Raw genomic sequence first — 25,499 nt, 5'->3', positions numbered from 1 at the left:
ACACGTATGCGCGCGCGCACACACACACGTAACTTAAGAGTTTTATGAAACATTTTACTTACCTACCTATTACACACTTTGATCTGTTTCAATTACAGTAGCTCCCCCACCTTATCCTGAGGGGATATATTCCAAGCCCCCCAGTGGATGTCTAAAACCACAGATAGTACAGAACCTTAACATTACTATATTTTCTCATACACATTCACACCTACAATAAAGTTTAATTTTATTTATAAATTAGTCACAGTAAGAGACTAAAAACAATAACTAATAACAAATGGAACAAGTATAACATGCTGAAATAAAAGTTACATGAATGTGCTTGTTCTCAAACTATTCTTCTTTCTCAAAATATTCCTGTACTCACCCTTCTTGTGATGACATCAGATTATAAAATGCCTATGTGATGAGATAAAGTGAGGTAAATGACCTGTCATTGTGATGCAGACTGAGGCTCCCACTGACCTTGTGACTATATGAATAAAGGAGGATCATTTGATTCTGGATGGTGAGTGACCACTGGTATCTCAAACCACAGGTAAATAAAACTGCATAAATGAAACCACCAATAAGGGGAGACTACTGTACTTTCTTTTTTCTACCTCTCTCTTTTAATGCAGGTAGAGACCATAAGTTGATTTGACAATATGCCAATGGGTGAAACTACAGTTTGTCAAACAAGGGGTAGACAAGAGTGTGGTAGAGACTAGTATAGGATGATGACAGCAGCCAAGGTAGGCAGGTCCTAGAATGAGTCAGGTTTGTAGTCCGGCAAAAAGGATTTTCTTTGTGGGTTAAATTTGGGGGACAGAATTAGTGAATCTGTCAAGTATAGACATAGTAACAACTAAATATGCAGATTAGAATTTCAGGTAAACAGCGAATAACTTTTCTTATAAAATATCCAGTACAAGTACTACAATAATACAATAGTTCTACTTACTATGTAACACTTACCCTATATTTTATCTGGAAATGCTAGTTTAAGGGTGATGGGAAGCCATTAAAGGAGTTTGAACCAGAGTGATAAATGGAAAGATAAAGGACCTGAAAGTCTAGTTGCCATGGGAAGAATTTATTAGAGGTCAAAGGGGCAGCTCAGGTAGGAGGCTGCAATAGGAGAGAATACTGCAACGTGTATGGAGGGCAAGTAGAGAGAGAATATTGGTTTCATGTAGTTTAGGGCAATGAATTTCAGCAATATGTCAGGGCTCAGAGCAAAGGAGTATTAACGGGACTAAATCAACCTATCCTATACTAATATATTTATTATACATACTCTATGTTGTAATTTTATTTCTCAATATAGCATCAGTTAAAATGATAATAAACACAAATTTTTGCAGCCCTTCTATGTGAAGAACATACTTTTCTTTCCTTTCTTTCTTTTATGTTTTTAATTTCTCCTGCCTGAGTGGAGCCTCAGCATGTTTCCAAGTTCCTGGGTCTGAAAGTTTGGAGGGTTGGATATGGTTTCAATACCAAAGAGGAAAATGGACCCAGGCTGCTCATCACCACAGACTTTCACGGCATAACCTGTGCTGTTGCCTCAGTGGATAACCCTTGAGGTTTGGGGGGAAATTTTAGGATGGAATTTTTCATGTGGTAACATGTTTTCACATGTAAATCCTATAGTGGTATCTTAATTTAAGGGCCTTTTGTTTAAATATTTTTATAAGGTTCCTCGTTAGTGCAGTAGGTAGCATGTCAGTCTCATAAATATTATTATAAAATATTCACAAAATCTTATTTGAGGTTATAGTTTCTTAGAGGATAGTAAGGCAAATTATAGTTCTGTAATTATTCCAGTAAATCAAATTGTCATTTAAAAATTTACTTTGCCTTTGCATTTTATCATAATTATTTTTAAAAATAATTTATCCGGTGCCTGGGTGGCTCAGTCGGTTAAGCGTCTGCCTTTGACTCAGGTCTTGGTCTCAGAGTCCTGGGATGGAGTCCCACCTCTGGCTCCCTGCTCAGCGGGGAGTCTGCTTCTCTCTCTCCCTCTGCCCTTTCCCCTGCTCCTTCTGTCTCTTTCACTCTCTCTCAAATAAATAAATAAAACCTTTTAAAAATAAATAATAATTTCTCAGAGTCATAGTCTTAGAGCAGTGATAGCCCTATGTCTTTTTTTTTTTTTCCCATGTCTTTAACAACTAAACATATTAGTTAAAAAATGTAATGTTTCAATATCCCTTCAACCAGATTTTGGAAACCTAACTCATTCTAATTTAGTGAGACTTAGTCACACTGCATAATTGTTCATTAAATCACTAGAAATCTCAGCATCCCTTTAAAGTGTGTAGGTAAAGCCCTTAAGCCCTATGAAATAAGTTAAACAAAGAAAATCTTTTGTTCTTTAGAAGTTAACTAACATCAGCTAAAATAGCACAGGACAGCCCCTGTGGCCAACAAAAAGGTAAGTAGAAGAAAGCTTGTTTGAGTATTAAAATTAATTCTAATATAAGCCACTCTGAATAAATTGTAATCTTAAATGATAATGTGTATATGCAAAAGATCCTAAGTAATATAGTAGATGACTGCTTTTGATCTTGGCATTTTACAGGAATACCGTAACTGTATTATATATAAAAGTTTAGTTGAGTCACAAGCTATTTCCATATGTCTATTATGCTTTAATAGACATAGTTATAATGGGATTTTTCCACATTAAATTGAAGCCACCTTTCGTTTTACTAAGCATTTGGAAGAATTTAAATTTCTTTAGAATTAGAGCAATTACAATCTACATACCTCCCCTCTCTCAGCAATTTTCTTTTTAAAATGAATCCAATTATACTTTTTTCTTTCCCTAATATTAATAAACTCTCATACTAATCAATAACAAGAGGATTTTTCATTATTCAAAGCTGTAGGAAGTTGTAACCTGTGATGAAAGTTGTATTTCCAATTGTTTAAACCAATTCTTCATTTTAAGTCAATTCAAGGATCTCTAAAATCATGTCAGATGACCTAAAAAATACACAGATCTCTTTCATCAAAGACATTAAGAGCTCCCTGCAGTATGATATAATTCACTTTATTCCAATAGAAATGATCTTATTTTCATAATCTGAAGATACCAGAATTTTTATTCAAGTATTGATACATTTTAAATTTGTTTTAAAATCTAAATCTTTTAATTCAATTAATAACATACAATTTTAGTTTCTGATATATAAAATAGCTGTAATAACAATGAGATTAACAAGAATGCTTTAGTAAATCACAAAAGTAAAAAAAAAGATTAAACGTTTTAATTTCAGTGGCTCATAGATTAACACAACTGTTTACCCACTCATTTACTGTTTACTGTTTTAATCCCTATAGCCCATTTGGGAAGGAGTTTTATTGCTAACCTACTACTTTAAAAACCTAGGAGTCTTGGTTAATGTGGTAGAAAACTTTGACCTTTTACTTTGAATATTTCCTTTCCATTCGCTTTTCTACAATATCAGAAAGAATATGTAAAGATCAGTAGAAAGTTTCCTTAATTTTTCTTCAGAAGTCTGCATGGGAAAAATATGGTAAGCCATCTTAGTTTTGTTGAGTAAAATTAGCCTTATATGTAATCTTTGGAATAGTTTTTTATGTGAAATAAATGCACATATGTCATTATGTGTTACATGACATAATTTAATATGCAATGCCTTTTATTATATATAATACTTAATAAGTTAATATATTGATTAAAGAAGTATCCAAAGCCTTCCAGTTAAGCATGGCCAAGGATTCTCAAAAACTTCCACTTTAGACAATAATTTCACCTCCTGAAATCTACAAACAATAGCAATACTAAAAGCCTATGGAAGTATATTAGCCACCTTGGCAACTATAATTACAGCACAGTTGATAAAGATACAGCTACAGGGTGTTCATGTCAGTATTTATAATGTGAAATGATTGAAAGAAAATCTAAATGGTCTACAAATAGAAATTACAACATAGATGAAATAAGAAATGAAAAAAAAGTTTAAAACACAGCTACAAAACAGTATTTATGAATAAACTTATTTAGAGGACCAAAAGTGTATACATTTGTGTCTAAAAAGATGAACACAATAATGTTAAAAACTGATCTCTGAGTAAATTATAAGCTGTTTACTCTTTTTATTTTGTACTTCCTAGTTATATTTCTATGATGGTTATATATTAGTAAAGTTTTTCAAAAGCCAATATAAGGGACTTATACAAAAAGTGATTTTATAGTTATAAAATATTGCCTGGGCCAATAAAATATTGCCGAATTATATTAAATATCATGTCTTCATAAACCTAGAACCTGAACATGCAGGCTCCTTTCCCTCCCCTAGGAAAATATAAATTTTTGTTTCTAAACATATATTACATCTTGGGCTTTGAATATCATATTTATTAATATGATTCCTTCAGGGGCACCTGGGTGGCTCAGTTGGTTAAGCAACTGCCTTCGGCTCAGGTCATGATCTCGGAATCCCGGGATCGAGTCCCACATCGGACTCCCAGCTCCATGGGGAGTCTGCTTCTCCCTCTGACCTTCTCCCCTCTCATGCTATCTCTCTCTCACTCTCTCTCTCAAATAAATAAATAAAAAATCTTAAAAAAAAATATGATTCCTTCAGTGTTGTTAATTTTCGTACCTTATTCATTACAATGTGATGAATTTATAAGGTGGCCTTTTCTCAAATCTCAATATAATGGAAAAAGTTGAAAACAATACTATATTAATCATGCTTGGCTTAAATAAATTAAGCTTTTTTAAGAAGTACTAAATGTAATTTTCTACATCAAAAATCTATTATATAATTAGTTACTTGTGCATAAATTTTCTCATGACATTTAGCACTATTAATATGCAACATGTCTAAATCATAAAGTATATATTAGTAAAAAGTATTTTAGAGTAATTTTCAGATAATTTGAATTTCAATCCTTATTTTCAAATAAGAAGATGGATTTTCTCAGTAGGTAACCTTCACCTTTCTCAGAATTAGTTTCTTTACCTGAAAAAGAGATCTCATATATTTCTAAAATTATATGCTGTAAGAATGTCAGTTTTTCTTTGCTAATTACTTTAGATTTTTCATACTGGTTTTAGTATGCTTTCTGCTATAATTGGTGGTTTAGTTTTTATAGTTGGTCTCATTTAATTCATATATTTTTATTCTTTCTGTATTTGATAATTAGATTATTTCAGTAACATTTTTTGTTTCACAAAGAATTTTTAAATTTATTTTTATTTTTAAAAATTTATTTATTTTTGTCTACTTTCTCTTACTACTAAATGTTTCATTTGGCATTGATTTTTTTCCTACCAATCCTTCTAGAATAGCTTAGTTTCTCCAGAACTCAGAAATGTTCTATTATATACAGTGTTACAGAGAACTAGGAGATATAGACATTCATGAATAACTTCAGCTATCAAGAGGTGAGCACTGCCTCTGTCTATGATTTGCCTCCAGAATAGTATTTCTTTTCTCAGATCAACTAAAAGGGATCAACACTGAAAACATTAAAGTTAATTTCAGTATTTGTACTATTTGTTTTCCTTAAAAAAAATTTAAATTTACTAATATGTCCATATTTTTACTTTATAATACATTTGTTAATTTTTAGTAGTAGCTCCAGATTCTCTAACAACAGACACAATAGATGAGCCAAGTTTATTTTATTACCCACTGCATACTTACTAACTTTTGGAAGTATTATTTGGAGGCTTAAATATGTACGGACGTCTTTGTTACAAAAAAAACCCAATTTATATCTTAAGATATTAAATTCTGAAGTTAACCTGTCAAGTCTGTATCTTAAGAACACCAAAATAGAGTTTATATGACTTAAAACATGGCTCAGCCTCATTTTAAAATAAAGATGTCTTTCAAAAAAGAAGACACATAGAGGAGAGTTAACATAGGTATTGATGGAAGGTCTTGCTTCAAACATATAATAAATTAAAAGCAAATGGCAATGATACGTTAGGACAAAGCACACATGAAAAAGAGAGGAAACAGCAGGAAATGAAGAAATTAAGACGTTTTATAAAGGTATGCTAGCCCATCGGAAAGAGGAGGAAGTATTAATGTCAGGTTATATATATGTACACGCTTTCCAAATTACAGGTTTGGGAGTAATAAAACATAAAACAGACATTAGTCCTTTTGAAAGGACTGATTCTTACATAAAGAACACTCTAACACACTCTTGAAGGGCACAAAAGTGGACTTGGATGGAAAGATTTGTCATGCCATTTGATAGAAGGAAACAAAATCTTATAGATGTCAATTATCTTTAATAATTTACAAATTCAAAATAAACTAGAAAAGATAAGGTATTTTAATGGAAATAGACAAATAGATTCTGATGTTCATATGGAAAAAAATATCTAAGTAAGAACAGCAGGAGGAAATCTGAAAAAGAAATGAGATAGGACTAGTCTTACCAGATAATATACTGTATTATAAGGTCCCCAAAATCAATAGTATTGATATATGAAAAGACAGGAAATGAAACAAAAAAACCAGAAATATAACCATGCACATTTGGAAATTTAGTGTATGTTAAAGGCAGCCTTTCAAATCACTGAGCTAAAGACTTTTTAATAAATGGTGTTGGGTCAAATGGGTACAACTTGTGAAAAAAACAACAAACAAAAAACAAAAACAAAAGATCAAGTTAGTCTTGTGCCTCATATCATATACCAGCATAAACTACAAATGGAATAAAGATCTAAATACTTTAAATTTTTTGAAACTATAAAATCATTAGTAATTTTGGAATAGAGGAAGCCTCTGTAAATAATTAAAATCCAGAAAACGTTTAAAAAGATGGTTAAGTTTGATTACATTAAAACAAAAAAGGTCTAGGCTGGAAAAATAGAACCAGCAAGGTCAAAAGACCAAAGGCAATGTTAAAACCATTATGCAGTCAGTAGATGAGGAATTGGACATTTATGCAGGACCCAACTATAATCGCATGTGTTGCTTTCAAATTCTACAGGAAAGTACCAAACAGTGCTGCTATGGGGCATTAGTCATCACTGTAATTTAGTGGTCAAACTCAGCATCCATCATGGTGTTTCAGGCATATATTATGAGCCTCCTGGGCTGATAAAATATGAAGTCCACAATAACATCTAGAACGCATTCTAGAGGGAAAAAATAACTTGAATCCATTGGGCTTGTAGATCCATATTCACACTTGCTGAATATATAGGGGTTAGAGAAGTTAAGTTAAAAGATACCTCAAAGAAACTATCAGATAAGACATGAAGACAGATCATTCATCAGGAAAACCAGCCCAGGCTTTTTGAAGTCTTTGAAATGAAAACTAAATGACAACAACAACAAAAACTATTCTAGATGAAAAAAGCCATAAGGGACATAACAAATAAACGCAACAAATGAGCCTGTATTGAATCCCTGTCTGCCCAAACCAAATATTAGAGCTCTTGGGGTAATCTGAATATCCTGATAAGTTGAATACCCTGTTAACACGCAGAAATAGTTACTGCCAATGGAAACTGCGAAGTTGCAAAATAACATGGTAGTCTGAGCTCATTTTATGTATATATTTGTATGTACATATATACGTCTAAATCTAGATTAAATATAGAAAGAATTCATTTAGGACATGAACAAGGTTTTATTTTTAAAAATATTTTAAAAGATTTTATTTATTTATTTGACACAGAGAGGGAGATTACAAGGAGGCAGAGCCGCAGGCAGAGGGAGAGGGGAAGCAGGCTCCTCGATGAGCAGAGAGCCTGATGCGGGGCTTGATCCCATGACCCTGAGTCCATGACCTGAGCTGAAGGCAGAGGCTTAACACTCTAAGCCACCCAGGTGCCCCATGAATAAGGTTTTAGAAGTGAAAATATCTGTGAGGTCATAATACAGAGTTTACTTTTTGACTATTGCTTATTTTTTCTATCTTTCTACAATAAGTATGCACAAATATTACAACAAAAGGCTCCTTTTAATGTTTAAAAAAAATGATTGGCTCTGAAGCACTAAAAACACCACTTTTAAAAATAATATTGTCTCTCTCAGTCAGCCACCTAAGAAATATATGATTATCGTTAGCATGGGATTCTCCAAATTCTATTTCACATAATGTTTTTATAAGTTCATGAAATCTAAAGAGCAAGCAGATTCAAAATATTCTGCACATTTTATGGAATCTGCATAATGACAACAATTTTAAAAGAGCTGCTCAAGCTTTTTTGATTCTATGCTTCATATTGATCATTCTTCTCCCAGGTTTCCTCTTAGACCTTAATATTTTTTGGTGAGGAAATAACTTTTTAACACCTTGGAGGTACTTTTGTTCTGCCCAAGGCTTCCTGATTTTGTGAGCAGTTTTATCTTCCTCTAGGACTTGAGTCATGTTTTTGCCCTCATAAATATTTAAATAGGCATTACCAATATTATTCACATATATTTAATAACAACTCTTCATAAAAGTGGAGCTGCTGCCACCTATAAAACCTAATTGACACCTTTTGATCGATATTGTTTTGAGAGGAGCTGTAAAGAACAAAGTAGCTGCCTGACAGCTGCAGTAAAGCGAACATAACTCCCTCGCCGGGAAGGCACGTGATTGCCTCTGGAGCAATGGGCTCCAGGTGGTTTCATTTATCTCTCTGATACCTTTCAAATACCTCTCCAGCAAAACGCCTTGAGCAAAACACACAGATTTCCAGGTGTGGTCTTTGTAGAAGAATACTGTAGAGGTGTGTAGAAGTTTTTCTGGAAATAGTTCCAAAAATTCGTATTTGTAGGAAAGTAGCTTCATCATTTCCCTTCTAAAAATTTATTTCCGACAACTTCAGCCTAATCTTGTGTGGTCCTGACCATTCACTCTGTCAAACATTGAGGATCAAAAGGAAATTCTCTTTAATCATGCCTTCTGCTCTAAACTACGAATAGACACATTACAGGACTAGATTTTAAGCTTCAAACCTAATGGAAATAAAACTTACAAAACAAATTATCAGGATTGGTTTCATTTGTTAAATGTAACCTCTGTTCAAAGAGAACCCTTCCTGAGAGAACACTTACAGTGCATCATGGGTGTTTCCCCATGTCCCCCAGAAATGTGCTCCAGCGGTAGCCAAGAATAAAAATAAGGGGTGCATGGGTGGCTCAGCCAGTTGAGCATCTGACTCTTGGTTTCACCCTAAGTCATGATCTCAGGGTCATGAGAATAGAGCCCCATGTAGGGCTCTGAGCTCAGGGTGGAGTCTGCTTGATATTCTCTCCAACTCCCTCCATCATTCGCCCTGCTCACACATACCCTCTATCTCTCACTCTCTCTAAAATAAATAAAATCTTTTAAAAAATGGAAAATGAACTGAAAATAAAAAGAGGGAAGGGAGGGAGGAAGGAAGGAAGGAAACAAAGAGCTCTGTCTCCATTTAAAGAGAAGGATTCGCAATGAGGTCACATGGTAATAGTCCGCTTCTCTTTCTCCCAATGGATGTGCTCTCTTCAGTGTGTGTTTTGCAGCTGGAGCTGCAATAATCTGGAGAAACCTGGAAGAAGATATTAAAGAACCCAAAGAAGGAAAGGAGAAGGTGGATGGAGAAGGATTGTTTCTGTTTTGAATTATAGAAACGCTAGCAGAGAACCATTTCCCGCACCTGTATCTGTACCAGTGCCATTTATTCCAATATGGAAATAATTTGAACTGATGTACACCGGGGGGGGGGGGGAGGAAAACAAACTATGACCAGGCTATTAAAATAATCTATCCTAGTTTACTCACTTAAAAACGTGAAAAACAAAACCATGTAACTAGAGCATCCATGCCATCCTCTCCCTTTATCTCATACTTCATTTGCCATCTGTGCTTTGTGTTTTGTCTCCCTTTTTCCTTCTTAATTCATTATCTTATCTTCTCTTTTCCGGTTCCCTGACCCTAGGAACGGGTGGTCTGTTTCATGTTCCTAGACACAATATTCCTGCTCAGATTTGATGGGCGACATAAGGTTTGTGTATTCAAATACCATTTTATGCACTGTTCCACACTTCTTATCCTCAGGATCATTAGTCACAGTATGTGTTCCATGCTGTGCCCAGAATGTCTCAGCTGATAATGACATACTCAAAGAGCATTTTGAGTCTCTATTTTACTAACAGAGTATCAGTATCCACACAATTTGTCCCTTGTGATTCTACTCTTTCCAAATCTTAAGTCTTAACATACAGAAAATATTTATCTCTTTAGCATTCCCAATATATGTTTTGGTCTATGACAGTTTTTCAGAGTTAACTAAGAGAAAAAGCCAATATTTTTAAGCTTGAGGTTAGCAATAAAAAAATTTAAATAGGGCCAGAATTTTCAAATATATTTCAAAACGATTCAGTTTTAATCATACATGTCATCTGTAGAACAACGTGGTATAAAAAGTTGAAGGGAAGAAGAAATGATCGTAATTGAGTCTTCGAATTGAATTAAAATTCTTCTTATCTTACAAATCATTAATATTTGTAACAATAATCAGAAAAATTTTAAGACAGCCTCAGAGGGAAAAAAATCCCAACATTTCTTAGCTTGATATTTACAAAATGTTTATAAAATAGCCATAGATCTTTTTTTATAATATTTTTTAAGACTTCATTTATTTTATTTGATAGAGATCACAAATAGGGAGGCAGGCAGAGAGAGAGAGGGGGAAGCAAGCTCCCCGCTGAGCAGAGACCCTGATGCAAGGGCATGATCCCAGGACCCCGGGATCATGACCTGAGCTAAAGGCAGAGGCTTAACCCACTGAGCCACCCAGGCACCCTAAAATAGCCATAGATCTTTAAGGCTTCACACAAATCCCAATAGAATGAATGTTGATATGTAATATGATGGAGAGAATATGAAAATTATACAATGGTGGAAGTAAATTAAGATTCATGGATTCTACCCTAATTTTAAATTCCAGCTTACCAGAAATGCTTTTATAATTTCTGTCGTCTGCTTGGCCTCTGGGCACATATTTTACTTGGGCAATAGGTATTGTGGTAATTAAGTCTCCAAATAGCCCTCTAATGAACTGTGTCTCCTGATATACACATCCTTGTATAGTATCCTTCAACAATGAATCTGATCTGACCCTATATAACCAATGATTCATGAATTCAAGGCTAGCCTTTAAACCCCTAAACTCTTATACTAGACTCTTGAAATTCTCACTTATCACAATAGCCATGTAAAAAATAACAAACTAAGACTACCATGCTATGAGAATACTCAGCCTAGCCAGGTAAAAAGACCATATGGAAAAATAACCATCCCAGCCCAGCTGCCAGACATGTGAGTAAAGAAATCATCTTGGATATTCCAACTCCAGCAGATCACAAAAGGGTAAGGGGAAAAAAAAAGAAAAAGAAGCTACAAACTTACGGCTCTATTTACACTGTCCTAGCCATCTCCTTCCATTAACCTACTCTAGTTAAGGCCCCCCAGATGAGCCATCCCTGCTGTGACCTGCCCGAATTCCTAACCCACAGAATTTTTATCAAAATTTAATGGTTGTCGTCATATGCTATTAAATGTTGGAATAATTCATTATGCAGCAATAAATAACTGGAACAGAATTTGGTTCCTAGAGGTGGGGTAGTTGCATGAAAAAAAGATATAAAATGTGTGACATTTGTTTTTATACCAGGCCATGGCCAGGAGCTAGGAGGACACTGAAGAAATGGTTATTAAAAACTGAAAGGGACTCAAGGAGATTATTGATGAGGGCCTAAGGGACAGTGAAGGAAAGACACCTACTATATGCTGAAACAATTGTTGTAGAAATTAATCGGTGGAAATATGGAAAACAGAAACGGATCTTAATTCTCTTGTGGATAATTAAGAAAATTTCAACACTGAATATTTAAAGTTCTACCTTGTTTCTTCTAGACATTCATAATATGAAAGAGAAAGATGCATTAAAGAAAAAGTAATCCCATTTTAACATAATTTAGATATGGATATAGATAAGAAATCCTTCTTATCCACAACAAAATATTCTCCAACTAAGAGATCAGCAAAGATAAAATCCTAAATGAGACAAGAAGGTCCTTTATTAAGGTCAAAGGTGCTGCCTCATAGCAAATTTAGGCTTTTCGAAAGACCTTAAGGTCTTAAACAAGTACCTTACTGAATTTTTGTTGTTGTTGTTAAATAATAGGGGTTTTAATGATTTCAAGGGATTTGCTCCACAACAGCCTCATGCAAGACCCAAAATACTAATCTTTCTGAAGAAAATGTTTGGTTGTGACTTTTGTTTCATGTAGTAAACTCTGATACTATTAATAGGAAGCTCAAAGATTTAATGGAATGATATTGAAAGAGAAATTGCCTATTTGACTAAAACTCATAAAACCAGCACAGAGAGAGAGACCCCAGGAATTCCAGCCATGCCAGCTCGGGTACCACAGAAATAAGTGCAAAATGTCTTCACTAACCTCAGCCTCCACGTAATTGCTACCTAATGGTACGTACGAGAGGTCCAAAGTGGGAATCACCCAGCTGAGCCAATCATCCCCAGAGACCAAATTTCGATACAAACTTCGATTATCTGCCTAACTCATATCTCTTGAAGACATTAAATATGATTTTCCAGGTTGACCAATATTGTGCAGTAACATTTAAGATTATCTTTGTTTTCCTTGTTTTCGATTCTCTACACAGTAACTTTTCATACATTTAAGTAATTTACATAGTTCCAAAAATCATAGCTACTTATGTCAAATGAGCTAATCCAAGACTATCAGCCATACAATCTCTAAAGTTAGAGAATATCAAAATTTCTCATTTTGCCAAATACATTTCAACTCTCTTTTCTCTATATACATCTACTTCAACTTCATCATAAGTTGAAAAGTCTTCAGAATTTGAGTTGAGAATTTTAGCCTTTATATTTTCTTGATCTAGTTATAAAATTCACCTTAAAAACTAGAGAAAAGAATAAAGGCAAACTGATAGCCCATACATTAGAAAACTAAAAAAAAAGTCTGTGTAGCATTTTTGTGTTAACAGAAGTAAAAGTCATGTTAGCTGGTTACATTTGAAATTGTAAGTGCAAAATATATAGAATGTTTTATAAACTTTTATACAGCAAATTTATTTCTAAAATAAAACCAATCTTAGAGCACAATATATTGAACAGATTAAAAATATCTCTGGTGTACATTACAAATTTTATTTTCCTAGTCTTCTAGTCTTAAAGGTTCTTTCCAGACTGTTTCTAAGGTGCTTTCTTTCTTTCTTTCTTTCTTTTTTTTTCAATCATTCTTATTTTGCAGATACTCATAAACAATTTGATAGATTGTAAATACCTAAAATACATCTGATAGTTCAGTTTGGAGGCCAAAATTGCTGGTTTTATAACTAGAAGAACTTTATTACTAGCATTAGCTAGTTCTCTTTAAATATTTATTGAGCATTTGGGGTTATGAACTTTGTGATAAAAGCCTTTGAACTGTTTCTTGAAGTGGAAAAAGATAGTAAATTATATAAAATGCAAAAAAGGTTTATCTTTATACTTACCTATATTATAACTAGTCACTTCTAATATCACTTTCCTATGATCTGAGATTTAATTAGGAAGAGTGGCAACATATTGATTATAGGTATATTTGTAATAAAATGCTCTATACAATGTATATATATTTTGAGTCTAAGTGAATGTTTTCTTTTTGTTTGTTTGTTTTCTGTCCATTCTAAAAAAAAAAGTTCCTTTAGAAATTCCTAAGTTGTCACAAAATCTTAGAGTTGGAAGAGACTTTGAGGTGCTATTATGTAAACTTGTACCCAAAAGACATCAAGGGAAATAGTTTCATGTATGGTAAGTATATATAAATTATCCTTATATAAATTACCCCCAAAAAGATCAGAGATGCTTGATTAAGATTATTTACCCTTCCTATTTTACAACCAGGAAGTCTGAAAGATTTGATAAAAATTCTATTGCATTGTATTCTTGTAGTGCCTAAAATTAAGAAGGTGGATTAAAAGTTACTTTAAAGATATAAAAATGTCAATGCTAAAATTCTAATCTGGGAGATCAAGCTCCCATATGAATAGATTGAGAAAAAAATTGATGACTTATACATCTTCCCTTCTCTTTTACTCACTCTATTTTACCGGTATTGATGTCTTTATTATTCATTTCTCATTTTTCACTTTATCCCTTCCTTCTACTACCTAACTCAATCTATTTTCATGCTGTATCTCCCATGCATATCAGACATATGACTGTATCATACACATGGCAAAACAACTCATCAACTCCAAGTTGATAAACTGTCAATGAAGTTCTTTATCAATAAAGTCTTAAAAAATGTCTAGATTATGGTTGTGTTTTCTACCCTTTCATTTATTTTATGACACAACTTAGAAAACAAAGGAAAGAGGAATGTTCGAATATCACTTTGTTTTCTTAAGGAACTGTTTTTAATGACCCTACCATTGTAATGCCTTGAGGACAATTATCTGTCATTATGCTATGGTAACTACATTTATATCAGATAGAGAAAAGTAAATGTGTCCCACATATGGATGATTTCACAAAATTAGATACCAAAAAGTGAAAATGATTCTGGATATTATTAAGTGTACACATAAGCTTACCCTTAAGAAAACTCCCATCTGAAATAAATTTTAATCATAGAAAATTAAATTTTAGTGATCGGGATTAGTATTCTAATAAGGTTATATCCACAAGAAAAGATATTATATTAAGAACAACATGTACATATTTGAGAGACTGAGTAAAATGATCCATGTGCACATGTACTACATTTTTAACCAAACAGACTGCTTCTTTCTAATTGATTATGGCTCCTTTTTGAAGATTCAGGAACATTAATTGTCTAGATATATTAGTGAAATTCTCAAAATCATCAACAAGGAACTAAAGGCTTAGAATGGCCAAATATTTGTCATTTCCAACTCTAATCACATCAGTAGAAATAGCGAATGTGCTATTAATTTTCATTTAACAGGTTATATAAAAATTAAGACAAAAATGCTTCATCAGATCATGTTTGGTTTATCATTTCTAACAATCGTCTCTCAAGCTAGCCAGATAGTTTCACTTCTTTACCAGGATTATGTTCTTGATATTCACATAGGCAGTTATGTTGTTTACTCAATCTCTCTATATTCTCTTGTGATACTTTATCATGAAATTGAATGTTCAGCCTCTCAATCATTCCCATGGCTCTTGTACACATTCTTCATAATTTGTTGACACCAGTGAGTACACACATCAGCATTTTACACATGGCCTTATTGGGCTTTCATCTAGATTGTCACACACCTTCCATGATCTCATCCACTAAAGAGTAAACATGACATCAAGCAGGATGAATGGATTTTTCTCTCATAAGATATAAATATAAATAACTATTTCCTATCATTTTATTTTCAAAATCAGACTTTGATCGTTGCCACTCTTTTTAGCATATAGGATTCAAACTTATGTGTGTTTTAGACGCTAATTATATATTTTTTTCTTTTACTCAATGATATTTGCCAATTTGCTTCTCCTGATAATATAAAAGACAAAAAAAGTAGAAAAGTAGAAATTTAATATTAAAAAACATTCTGAAAGACTTATAAAAAAGATCAAATATACTATGAAAAAAGCTCTTATCTATTTTTTTAAAGATTTTATTTATTTATTTGACAGATAGAGATCACAAGTAGGCAGAGAGGCAGGCAGAGAGAGAGAGGGAGAAGCAGACTTCCTGCTGAGCAGAGAGCCCGATTCATTCCGATTCATTCCGGGCTTGATCCCAGTACTGTGAGGTCATGACCTGAGCCAAAGGCAGAGACTTAACCTACTGAACCACCCAGGGGCCCCTAACTTTTTTCTAATATCCTAATACTCACTAAATTTTGAGCACTCAAACTTTTCTGTTATCTTTTTATAAAACAGAGACACAGTGATACTCAGTAACAGTATGTGAAATTTATCTAAAACCCAAACTATCTTAATTCTTATACTAGAGTATTACTTTATTAAGTGGAAAACTATCAGATTTTTAGTTTTAATGAATACAGTTAATTTCCGGTATAGATCACAAAAAATTACAACAAAGCTCTGCTGCAATTTCAAATTCATGCAAATGGCTGGCTCATTCTGCTGCATCTCATGGATATTTCTTGTGTCTTTCCCCACTTACCACCCACCACCATCTATCAAATTCTATTGATTCTCCAAGATCAGCTCAAATGTCACCTTCTCTGTGAAGTTTTCTGCAATCCCAATTAAAATAAATTACTCCTGACTCTATGGTTTGATAGTACTTAGTTATATTTATCTAGATTATAACATTCTCCTCTATTAGAAAAGAAATTTTGTCAATACCAAGACTCTATCTACTTGCTTTATGGTCCCATAACAGCTAGGACAAATATTTAGTCATCTAAGTCTCTGTATATTGCTAGAAAACAGATTAGAGAGTAGTACAGGTTTAAGTATCCGGCTTAAGAAAAAGAAGTAGAAGTCCATTCAGAGGGCCAGTGGGTTTGAAGGCCAAATACCCTTAAATTTCTCATATGCCAATAGCTACTCTAGAGTAAGAATTGGATATATGAATATCCTATAATTTCTGAGTTTTTTTTAATTTGTCCCTAATAACCATATCCATTTAAGCCATGAGATTTAACCACCTTTTTCCTTATAGTAAGACTTACAGCTAAATAAGTTGCTGGTACTCGGAAAATGTCATTTTATAGCCAAAATGGAGAAAAGATAAACTGTTGACTTCCTGCCTCCAAAGTATTGCCCACAGGTACATCTTAATCCTCCAAAAAATATGTGTAGTTGTCCTTTCAGGCAGAAATAATATTCTCACACAACAAAATTATCTTTTAAATTTAAAACATGGTGGGTCTCACACAAAATCTTAAAAAAAAATGGGAGTCACAGTGATGATTCAAGTGCTTCAGATAAATGAAAGCTTTATATTGAATCAATTTGAGTCTCTCCTTTCATTAGACAAAATAGCCAAAAAAGTCTTTTGACCTGTGATGTTTTTGACAAAGAGATTGTGAAACTGAGTATAGTTAAAGTAATTTCTAATATTTATTTTTCATACTACCCTTGGGGAAAACTCCACCATTGGAGATATTTATTACCTCGAAGAATTGTCCTTAGCCAATTTGATCAAGTCACTGTGTAGTCTTTAAGTGGCAGTAATAAAATTATATTTAAGAGGATACTCCCAGGGTGCCTGGGTGGCACAGTTAGTTGGGTGACTGTCTTTGGCTCAGGTCATGATCCCAGAGTCCCAGGATCAAGTCCCACACCAGGCTCCCGGCTCCATGGGGAGTCTGCTTCTCCCTCTGACCTTCTCCCTTCTCATGCTCTCTCTCTCACTCTCTTTCTCAAATAAATAAATAAAATCTTTTTTTTTTTTAAAAAAAAAGGATGTTCCCAACTTAACTCTAATTATCTCTTCTCTTGCCTAAAAATTGAATACATATATCTTCCTTAGTTTCTATGGGATGTGTTTTTTAAACCATCTATAACAAATTTTATGAACTCAAAACATCCATCCAAGAAGATGGGTAAATATGTAAATCACTCTTTGACTTACAATATCTTCCTAAGAGATTATGACACAACTGTCAGGAAAAGAGAAAGTAGCATTAGTAAATTTTTGGCTTGTTGAACTGTGGTCAGATAAAATTAATGCTCAAATTACTTTACTATAATTGCTTCATTTTAAGATGATTATCAACCTTAGTGAAGAAGATACAAATAATGTATTTTCTTGACTATAATACACACTGATTTGATATAAAATGACTATTTAAAATGTTCACAATATGTATAAATACTATTTTTCAATAATGGCCCATTGGTATGAATTAATAAGTTCAAGGGCAGTACTCATGTCTAAATCTTGGAGGTCAGTAATATAATTATAGGTACTGCTTTGTATGTAAAATGTGTTTACTCCATTTTAATTTGGAGGAGTCACCCAATTTTCTAAGGGTTATTTCTGAATTGATATGATGTTAAGGTTAAGAACTGATATGCTGTTAGGTTAAGACTAAGTTCTACTATATCTGAACTTCGAGTCTACCTATAATACTGTACTTTAGCTCTTAAATGCCTGAGCATGTGATTTTTTTTTCATACATGGGAAATTATCAGAATATCAAAGGATTTGTTACAGATATTTTTCTTCTTACTTTTCATCTTCTCTCCTAAATATCAACAATATGGACATACTGGATCCAAGAAGAACAGGCATTACATTTCTCAAAAGCATGCAAATGATAGATAGGGAGCAATAAGTGTGTTTAGAAATGTTTGGAGAGGGCCGTCAGGGATGGACTGGAAGTGATTTAATGATTTATAAGATTAAAGTGATCTGAAGAGTTTAATAATATGAATTAGGGGGTGGAATTCAATAATAATATGCCTGATCTTGCTCAGATGTTCTGTCTTGAAGTTCTTAACATTAAACAATCTTTAGCTTCTCCATTTAAAATCACAAATGTTTGGTTACCAAAATGATTTTTCCAAATTCCCCAGGCTCTCCACTACCCACTCTATCAGAATACAGGGTTTTGAGTATCTTAATGGTGTAACTGGCACAGAATCTTTTCTGCATTAGCACTGGATATTCAAACACTTTCAATGCTACAGCAAACCTAGAGAGACAATTAAAGTAAATATTTTTCAAAGAGGCTTGAAAAAAAATAACTGTGTTATTCTTTGTATAAACTGATCTATTTATGGCTTCCTAATGAACAGTAGGAATGTAGATTGAATAGAGCAAAGCAAGCTACCGTCAGGAACAAAATTGTGCTTGCATGAGTGTCATATTTTTAGCAAAACTTTAGATAAAAATGATATATTTCTCCTTACTGAAAGACGTTAGTACCCCACCCCCATGCATAAGTGTGTGTGCACACGCACGCATGCACACACACACACTCACACACACACCACTAATAAAAAGCAAACATTTTCTGTCACTGTAAAACAGTTTAATGGGGACTGTTCATTTTAACCACCCACCCCTGGTGTCTTGAGTTGTCACTCACATAGACATTCCTTTTATTGTCTTGGCTAGAAACCACATTTTTGACTTCTGCAAAAGTTCTGGTTATCTTCAACTTGTCAACTGCTTTATACTGTGAAGAATGCTTAGCACCTGGACGCCTGACAAGGCTGGCTGCAGTGTCAGGCAAACTGTGATGACTGTAACAGAGTCAGGCTTCGAAAACTGCTTTACTGTGGCAAATCAGATTCAAGAAGAGGTTTCCTGTATATTCCATGAAAGTGATGGGGCAACAGGGCAACACACTCTCCTTATTCAGAAAAACCTAGTCTTTTTAAAATTGGCAGTTAAAGATCAGTCTTCTCACTTTTTAAAAGTGCTTATGCTTAAAAATTGACAAACACTTCTGGTCTTGAATTTCTATAGAACAGTGATGCTTCTGGAGTTTAAAAAAAAACAAAAAAACAAATCATTTTATTATTCCATGTTTCCCTTTCCTTATTTTTTTCTTATCTTCATTTCTATGGGAAATAGAAATTCAAAACAATATATTTGTTTTTGTTTTCATTTTGTTTTATTTTGCATTTATGGCATAATGATCATCTTTTTTAGATACTCACAAAATGATGTATCTAAATTTTACATTAACTGTTTTAGACATGCTATTTATTCAAGTTCTCAAACAACCATCTCTCCTATGACTAAAATTCAGAATCCATAATTGGCAAACTATGATTGATGAATTCAATTAAATAGAAGTCAAATACTCAATAATTCAAGTATATGTGAATCAATGACATACCTAAGCAAATGCCTATGATAAGCTAAGGGAACAAAGTCATTTGCAATACATCATAAAGAGGTCATTTCTTTCCTATATAAAGAATCTTAATACATACATACATACATATATTCCCAAAGAAAAATGAAGATGACTATAAACTTCTAGTTACTATCACACTGCTTAGCACATAGGAAGATCATAAAATGTTTTATGAAGAAATGTGTGAATAAACAACTATTTAGACAAGTCTGCAAAGATTTCCATTAAAAGCTTCACTTATTCTGGAATTGACCAGTAGAGTGATTGCATAAAGATTATACATATATGCCTATGAAATATATTTTTTATTGTTAAAATATATATTACATATTATAGATCTATATATTTTATATAAAAATACATATGTATGTATACATACTATCTTTTCCCTTTATATTATCATGTAAATAAGAAGAGGGTACTTTCAAATGCTACAAATAAAGCTTTATTTTTGTGGAACTCTCCATGTTTAATCTCATCACATAGCTATAAATTTCAGTCCAATCTAAAGTAAGCAAATAAAAACATATGTTATTTACTAAGTGGAAAGTCTAAGTAAACCCTTGTTACTAAGCGAGATAAAAGAATTCAATATCTAATAGCCTTTTTATATCTATAGATATTATAAAGAAATTTTGACATTGCAATAAATACACAAGAATATTAAATATTCTAGTTTTCAAATTAACTTGGGTTTGCTAACAAGATGGACCGACTCAAATACTTACATGTGACTTTAGAATAAAAAGTTAATAGACTTCATTTATAATCCCTTTTAAAAGCAATTTAATTTATTAATTATTATAGAGACTTAAAAACAATGTATTCAATAGAATGAATTAATTGTCCTTTTGATGTTTTCTTACAAACTAATTTGTATCTCAATAGCTTTTTTCTTCTGGAATTTCTATAGCTCTTTTTGTTACACTAAATAAATTCAAATTATATTGTTTTTATATCTACTTATGTCAAAAATAGCCTCACAATACATATAAAAGTCAAAGAGTTTTGCATAATAGTCCACAAGAGAAAGGGTGTTTTTATTTTAGCCCGGAGATAATTGATTTGAATAAAGTCCAGTCTTTTTCAAACTGTATTCAACTAAATTGATTCTCTATACCTTAAATTAAATCTTATTCCTCCTTTCTCACTGAGGAAGACATTTACATAAACTGTTTTATAATGTTGATTAAATTCAAAGCTTGCTAAATACTGTGGGAATTAAAGTCCATGAAATCTTGTTTTAACTCTAGTTTTTTTGTAGAGCTTTTTAGATCTAAATATCCTATTTTCAGCTTCCGGGGTGGGCAGCCTGGGCCAAGGGAGGAGGGTCTGAGAGTTGGCACCTCCAGGACGGAGGGTGGATGGAATTATTTTTACTATAAACAAATACTAAATTTTGTACACCCACAACTCATAGGAGTGGATGATAGATATTTAGAAAAAAGAAAAAGAAACGAAAAGGCACTTACTTGGATAACTTTAAGCTTCCTTTCTCAAATGCTTTCAGCAGGCAAAATGGGTGTGAATTTCCACTTTAGTAAAAGAGTGCTAAGTGTAAAGTACCTTTTGCTCCAAAGAAGGACATTAGATTTGGTCTGATTTCAGTAAGTAGAGCATGCATATCAGTAGTGAACAAAATGAGAGTACTTTCTATAAATATTTATTACTACTGGGAAGCTAGTTATATATTATTTAATCACTCTCCCCTGAAATATATTTAAATCTCAGGTAAATAAGCTGCAATAAAGGTCATTGAAATTTTGTGCTAAAAACCTATATTATAATGAAAGCCTTGGAGATCTTTGACTTGTGAGGAAATATATCAACAAAAGACAAAATGTTTGTAGTATTATAATCTCTTATTTTTAATATATTTTTATTTTCTGAAGTCACATGCTTTGAAATATTTTAAAATAGCTCTTTGAAATATATTGAGGATAAATCTGCTATCTGTAATATTTCATCAGATCCATACAGATTTTTTTCTCACCGGAATATGTCTAGAGATGCAGAACCCCTGTTAAACAGTTCTACTGGTCCTGGGATTGAAAACACACCATTTGCAAGATTTCCCTTACAAATGATTGGAAAGATATTTTGTTCTCAATTTGCAAGTGTTTGTGTCTACCCAACTATTGATATCTTTTTAATCCAGCGGTTATCAATAGAGCCTTGACCAAACTGCCACTGCGTACAGGCCAATGAAACAATCAATGACAACTATGATAACTCTTGAAACAAACTATCTTCTCGAGCTGTGTGGTCTCACATTTATCAGTTGGATTTGCTAACAATGTTTATAGTTTATAATTACAAATCTTCCACTGGTTTGAGTTTTGAAATAGAAAATAGAAACAAAAACACCCTCTCTCCTTTTAAAGAAGTTATTTTTGTTTTAGTCCTGATTTGCATATTATTCATAGACTGTCCCGATATGTATGAGTATGTAGAGAGAGAAATTGTTAAGAATTTAATATATCACTTAAGTTTATATACTAAATTTTCCTATAAATTTAGAAATAAGCACATTGAATTATGGGATTTACTTCTCAATTTATTTAGAAAATCAAAGCAAGTGGAATGACCTGAAATATTTTATTTCTATATGGCAATAATACATAACACTGACAATTTACATACTTAAATTTAAAAATCAGGTAAATTATCAGGTAAATTATCTGATTTTAGTTTACAGTTATTTCATTATGCTACAAAATGGTGAAGACAATGGTATAAGGCAGAAATATAGCTGCTCTTCTATAACACTAGATAGAAGTGAGAATATTCCCTCAGTGATGTGTTTGGGATTGAGGAAGAAAACCAGTATTAATTCAAGACAGGTAATAGAAAGTCACAAATCATCTTCCTACAGCATAACACTGACCTATTTTGAAGATAAATTGGCAAATATTCCATTAGATATTTTTTACACATGAAAATCTGCTCATACAGGAAGGTCTGTGTTGGTTCAAGCTGCCATAACAAAATAACATAGCTCGAGTGGCTTAAACAACAAAAAATTATTTCTCACACTTTTGGAGGCTGAGAAGTCCAAGATCAAGGTATCTGGCAATTCACATAGAGGTATTCTCAGTGGACTCAAAATATGGTAGTTCTAGTTCTACTATTATAAGAAAGATTCTTATAAAATTTTGTCTTTGCATATGATGAATCTCCAGTTTTCCAACCTAGGATGGCTTGGGGGGGGGGGGTGCTTTTATTTATTTATTTATTTATTTTATGGTATACCTTCTTCAAGTTACTGATTTCAGTAATGTTAGGATAGCGCTCTGCCTACTAAGTTTCCTGGAATTTGTTAGAAATGAATTTCAGTTTAAGAACCAGGATCTTGTTTTCTTGGTCTTCAGTTTGATGGTTAAATCTACTGCTTTCTCTACATAGCATACATGGAAATGCTAGCATAGAGCTATGCTAAACTTAGGTATGGTAGCATGAATTTAAAATATCAGAACACCAAAAATCACATGAAAAAACACATATCACTAATCATTAGGGAAATGCAAATCAAAACCACAATGATATATCACTTCATGCCATCAGTGTGACTATTCTCAAAAATCAAAAAGCGACAAGTGTTCGTAAGGACGTGGAGAAATTAGAAGCCTTGTGAATTACTGGTGGGAATGAAACATAGTACAACCACTATAGAAAACACTATGCTGGTTCCTCAAAAAGTTCAAATTACCACATAATCCAGCACTTTCACTTCTGGGTATATACCCAGAAAAATTGAAAGCAGGACTTGAATAATATTTGTATACCAGGGTTCATAACAGTGTTATTCATAAAATACCCAAATAGTGGAAATAACCCAAATTTCCACTGACAGATGAAAGGGTAAACAAAATTGGCTATACATACAATGGAATATGATTCAACATTAAACAGGAATGAAATTCTGATAAATGTAACAACATAGATGAACCTTGAAGACATTATGCTAAGCAAAATAGCCAGACCCAATAGGACAAGTACAGTATGAATCTACTTATAGGATGTACCTAAAGTAGTCAAATTCATAGAGACAGAAGGTAGAAGCGTGCTTTTCAGGGGCTCCGGGGCAGAAGAAACTCTTGTTTAATGGGTACAGAGTTTCAATTTAGGATGTTGAAAATTTCCAGAAATAGACAGTGGTATTGGTTGCACAATAATGTGAATGTATTTAATTTCACTGAATTGTACATCTAAAAATGGTTTAAACAGTAGATTTTATGTATATTTTTAACACAATTAGAAATTTTGTTTTGTAGTATCAGTATGCCTGCAATAGCAAGTCTACAGGATCCGGCTTGTGGACCAGCATATATGAAATGGAGATGCCTGATGGAAGGACCTCTTCCTAAGGGAAGAGAGTAGAAGACATCTTACAAGGTTTGGAGGAGAGACAGAAATATTAAACCCCGAATAGTGCGCACTAAAATGATTCCTGAGTTAAGCTCCCATAGACTTGTCTCTAGATTTGGCAGGGGAGGAGTACACTTAAAGTGTAACTATATATTTCATAAAATCCCAAGGAGTTATTCTTGGGAGCATTTAGAAACCCCTTCCTAACAGGAAATGCTTAAAATAGCTGAGAGGGATCTGAAGGAACCTGTAATTCTCACAGTTCTGCAATTGGAGTTGAGCTTTTTTCCATTATTATTATGACACTATTGAATCCTTCGCTTAGTGTGGTCTGAGGAAATGCTGGTTCCACAAGCTATTCTCATTCCAGCTGGTATAATAGTTGTCATCAGTAGGACAGTACCTTCAAATTTCAAATGTGGGGGTAAACAAGAACGGAAAGGCACCTTCCTGAGACTGCTGATAACTCAAAATTACCTGTTCCACTGGCTTAGGACACCAGTAATTTCCACCAGGAACCCAGAAGTCGGTTCCTCTCTCCATCCATAAATTTGGCAGAAAGTTATAATTGCAGTGTTTGAACAGCCACAACATGAAATGTTCCTCTCGGAATTACAAGTGCTTTTAAGCCAGTTGCTCCAGGCAAACACACTCCTTGCATCAACAAGTCAGTGAAAGTTGATTGAAAGAGGAGAGAAGCTGAGAGATTCTCTGTGATTGATAACCACCAACACCTGTATTAAAGGGCCAGCCACCAAGAATTATGGAAGTAATGAAGCAGTGACACACCTCACGTTCCTTGCTGATTCCTTGACAACATAATTGTACCTTCCTTGCTGATATTTTAATCATAGTGCTGGAAAACACCCATTTCAGCCAAAAAGAATCATGAAATCTGTGTCCATATGTGTCCATGTCTTTTACCTCAGAAAATAAAGACATATGTGGACTATATAGAATAATATGTAGTGAATATATACAGATACGCACACATATATATGTATATGAATAATATATTTAGAGAAAGGTGCAGAAGCCAATGTTAATGCACAGTAGCTTATGTATCTTTTGCTCCCATCTAATTTTATTTTATTTTTAGAGATTTTATTTAGTTATTTACAGACAGAGATCACAAGTAGGCAGAGAGGCAGGCAGAGAGAGAGGAGGAAGCAGGCTCCTCACTGAGCAGAGAGCCCGATGCAGGCCTCGATCCCAGGACCCTGAGACCATGACCTGAGCTGAAGGCAGAGGCTTAACCCACTGAGCCACCCAGGCGCCTCCTCCCATCTTATTTTAAAACCATTTGCAATCCT

At 33.4% G+C, this 25,499-nt stretch overlaps 1 long non-coding RNA gene across 2 annotated transcripts; it reads left to right on the top strand.

Annotated features, from left to right (window-relative positions):
* Positions 1 to 517: 517 nt before the first annotated feature.
* On the top strand, positions 518 to 24,182 carry LOC116568505. Of its 2 annotated transcripts, XR_004276653.1 has the most exons (5): positions 523 to 541; positions 2,367 to 2,422; positions 5,310 to 5,410; positions 9,905 to 9,970; positions 24,093 to 24,182. It is a non-coding gene; the product is annotated as an uncharacterized LOC116568505 (long non-coding RNA). The 2 variants fall into 2 exon arrangements; XR_004276652.1 differs by lacking the exon at positions 2,367 to 2,422 and having other exon boundaries at positions 518 to 541.
* The last annotated feature ends 1,317 nt before the right edge of the window (positions 24,183 to 25,499 follow it).

Source organism: Mustela erminea, chromosome 11 (genome assembly GCF_009829155.1).
Source record: "Mustela erminea isolate mMusErm1 chromosome 11, mMusErm1.Pri, whole genome shotgun sequence".
Taxonomy (NCBI): domain Eukaryota; kingdom Metazoa; phylum Chordata; class Mammalia; order Carnivora; family Mustelidae; genus Mustela; species Mustela erminea.
Note: the sequence above shows the minus strand (reverse complement) of the source record. Positions and strands in the feature narration are given on the sequence as shown.